Source organism: Muscardinus avellanarius (genome assembly GCF_963383645.1).
Source record: "Muscardinus avellanarius genome assembly, chromosome: X".
Lineage (NCBI taxonomy): Eukaryota > Metazoa > Chordata > Mammalia > Rodentia > Gliridae > Muscardinus > Muscardinus avellanarius.
The window spans coordinates 6,530,381-6,534,617 of record NC_137792.1 but is presented as its reverse complement, the minus strand read 5'-3'; positions in this window follow the sequence as shown (position 1 = coordinate 6,534,617).

The window sequence follows — 4,237 nt, the reverse complement described above, 5'->3', positions numbered from 1 at the left end:
TCCAAAAATGAACGCATAGTTTGTAATCTAGAAAAAAATATCCGACAGCAGGAATCTGATATTGAAGAAATATGGGCCCATTTTAAGAGAGATAATCTAAGAATAATTGGAATAGAGGAGGGAAAAGAAAGTGAAACCAAAGGGATCAACAATCTCTTCAAGGAAGTAATAGCAGAAAATTTTCCAGACATCGAGCAAGAGGCTGATACACAGGTCCAGGAAACTTATAGAACTCCCTTTAGACAGGATCGGAGAAGAGGATCCCCACGCCACATAATTGTCAAAATGACCAATGTGGAAGCCAAGCAGAGAATCTTAAAGGCAACAAAAGCAAAGGGCCAAGTGACATTCAGAGGCAAACCAATTAGAATCACTCCAGACTTCCCAAACCAAGTTATGAGAGCCAGAAGGGCTTGGAGTAACATATTCCCAATTCTGAAAGAAAACAACTTCCAGCCAAAAATTTCCTACCCAGCAAAACTTTCTATCAAATTAGATGGAGAAATAAGAAGCTTCCATGACAAACAGAAACTGAAGGAATTTATGTCTTCAAAAACAGCGCTAGAGAAAATACTCAAAAGAGATTAACTACAAAGAAGAAATAGGTAACACACACCAGAACTAGAGAAACAAGATTTTCCATCCAACAGACAACTAAGATTGGTTATCTGTGGAGATTCATTATTTATGTTAGTCTTTTACCTATCTCTAAAGGATATTGTTTGCCTTTATTGTTGTTAATTTTTAGGATTTCTAGTTGGAATATTAATATACCTTCAGATATAGCAATTGGAAATATTTTATCCCATTCTATTAGTAACTGTTAACTCTGTTTACATTGTCTTTGGATATACAATATTTTTTTATTTTTTAGGGAGTTTGTATATGCTTCTGTTACCTGTGCCATTGAAATCATAACCAAGAAATCACTGCCAATTTCAATGTTGTGAGGTTTAATGACCTAGATTTTCTCCTAAAAGCTTATAGTCTTAAGATTTATATTTAGGTCTTTTATCTATTTTGAGTTAATATTTGTATATGGGATTAGGTAAGGGTCCAATTTTATTCTTTTCCATGTAATTATTATTTTTTAACAATATTTAGTTAAAAGATTAATATTTCCACCACCAAATGTTCGTGAACACCTTGTCAAAAATAACTTGACAATATAGGGAAGAATTTAGCTCTAGGCTTTTATTTAACTCCAATTGTTTATATATCTGCCTTTAGAATAGTACTACACTGTTTCAATTATTGTAGCTTTATATGGTTTGAAATCAGAAAATATATATCTTCTAGCTTTGTTCTTTTTCAAGATCGTTTTGGGTATCTAGAGTCCATATTCCATATTAGGATAGATTTTTTTCTGAAAAATAAATATATAAATATATGATAGTTTCACCTAAAAAATAGAAAAAAATATTCTCTGGTAATAAAGAAAGTAAAAAGAAATATTGAAATGTCATCTTTAAGTCATCAAAAGCTTGGTATCAGACAAATGAAACTGTTATGTGAGATTACCATTTTTAATTTTAGATAAATTGCCATAATACTAGATGTCAACTACTAAGCCAAGCATGGGAGGGAGGGAGAGGGATAGGGAGAGAATGGGGTGTGGATTGGGTGGGGGCTGACTGAGAAAAGTGTGCAAGTATGTCTACAAAAGTATGTATCCTACTATGATGTATGAATACAGTGCACCAATAAAAAAAAAATGTACAATACCCTCAAAGTTAACACTAAGCACCATGACAACAATGTTCACAATACTCTCCTGAATGGCAGACCTGTATTTCCTTTAATGTACAAAGAGGGATGCATTCTTCTAGAAGGAAGCACTGAGGCTTTGAAACATTACTTTAGAAAAGCTGGACAAAGTTTTAGAAAATTAAATAAATAAATGTCATTTAAAAGCTACCACCAAGCCGGGCGTGGTGGCGCATGTTTGTAATCCCAGCATTCGGGAGGCTGAGACTGGAGGATCGCAAGTTTGTTGACAGCCTCAGCTACTTAGTGAGGCTCTCAACAACTTAGTGAGACCCTGTTTCCAAATAAAAAATAAAAAAAGTTCTGGGAGTATAGCCCGGAGGTAGAAAGCCTCTTGGTTCCACCCCCAGTACCACCAAAAAAAAAAAAAAAACAAAAAAAAAACAAAAAAAACAAAAAAATAAAACAAACGAAAAATAAATAAATAAATGCTACCAGCAAATAATACCATAGAATGTCCTTCAACACAAAGAATCATTCTTCTTTATTCTCTTAATAACATATTTTAGTTTTTGTATTTCATAGTGTGTTGTAGTATCTCAATGAAAAGGATACTCCCCTTTTTTATTTAGGACTATTTTTGGTTATAATAATTTTCCTACAAATTAATGTTAGAATAAATATGATAGCTCTCAAAAAACTTAAATAGATTTTAACTTAAATTACATTAAATAAGTAATTATTGAACAAGAGAATCCATCCTCATTTTAGCAATACTTAATCTTCTCCTGATGACCCACAATAGAATTCCATTACTTAAAATTTTACTGGACAAAATTTTGTAGATTCCATATGGAAATCTTATATTTATCTTGTTCCCATTGTTTCTATTCCTTATATGTTTTCAATTATGGTAAATAAAATTTTTATTGTATTTCTAAGAGATGTCTTTGCATATTAATTCCATATTTTGTCAAACTCTAAAAAAGCTACAAGCATTTTGTCTCTTTAGAGATCGAGGAAGTGAAAATGATTGTATTCTCTATTTCTTTTATCTCTCTCTCTGGAAACATTTTGATTGGGGCTTTTAGTTGGAAATATGGGGCAATAGGTTTTTTTTTTAATTTTCCTTTAATTTTAATAGAAATTAAATAGGCCTGAGATAAGAAATCTTTTATAGTTAAATAGGAAAAGAGAAGAAAGAAAGGAAGGAAGAGAGGAAAGAAGAACGAAAAGAAGAAAGGAAGAAACGGTCAAATGGGGTTTTTACGCAAATATAAAGCAGAGGCTTTTTCATATTTTATATGATTTTAATAGATAATCCATATTCATGTGGCACTGAATTTAATATAGAGATTGAAATATTGATAGAAAGGAGAGAGGGGGAGATATTGTGTGTCATGTCAGGGGTCTCCAAGGCCACCCCTGGGGTTGGTGATTCTCTAGGTTTCACAAGTCTTGGCTTATAGTCATACTCCCAGCTATGATTTATGACCGTGAAAGGATGCGAGCCAAAATCCACAATGGGAAACGGCGCCTGCTCTGAAGCCTGGAGAAAGCCAGACCTAAGCTTCCAAGAGCCCTCTCCCAGGGGAGTCATGCAGGATTAGTTCAATTCCCCCAGTGAACAGTTGAGTCAAACCATGCCCAGACAGAGCCCTACATGGAGTCCCAGCCTTGCCCTGGACTCAGACATAAACATCAAAGCTGTCAGTAGCAATATTGCATGATACATGCTTTCCTAAAGCTGGAGAAACACCACTTTACTGAGGGCAAACTAAATACATTGCTTAATTAAATTGCCTAAGTCCACCTAAAGGTGGAGTCTCCAGAATGTGAAGATGTAGGGTTTTAGGTTTCTTGCTTGGTTTGCATGTGAATGCGAGTGACAGGTAGGTGTTGGTCCTTATGCTTCCCCAGTTCCTACTGGCTCTTTCCACTGTCAGGTGCTGGAAACCAGGTTCTGCTGATGAGAAGGAACTATCATGGGACATTTATTAACTCTTCCAGTTAGATACAGTTATGGGCCCTTTTGAAATACTGTTCTTTATTAGAAATGTGCAGGTAACTGGTGCCTGCGCTTTGCAAATGACATGTGGAGAAAGTACACAGTCCACACATCCCTTTTATATAAATAGTGTATTTTTAGCATTGTAAATCCCCAGTGTCAGAATTCACCTTGCGTTCTGTTTCTCATTCCCCTTTAAACTGAAATCCGAAGCACTTCACTACTTAGTTATTCTGTAAGTTTCATTTTACCAAGAAATGAAAGTGTTCTGAAGACGTCCTGGTCAGGACATGCAAATTAGTATAACAAAAACGTTCCTTTGTGATGAGGGATGGTCCCACATACTAGTCTTCACCAAATGAGTCCAAAGGGCCAAATGTTCTGACAGAAGGCCCCAGATGCAAATTTTAGAGTGGGTGACTTCATTTTTTAAAATGTGCTTTATATGTAATGGTCCCCTGCTGTTGGAAAACTCCAAAGCAGTGCTCCCAAGGTGGGCATTTGGACACTCCATTTGGCCAT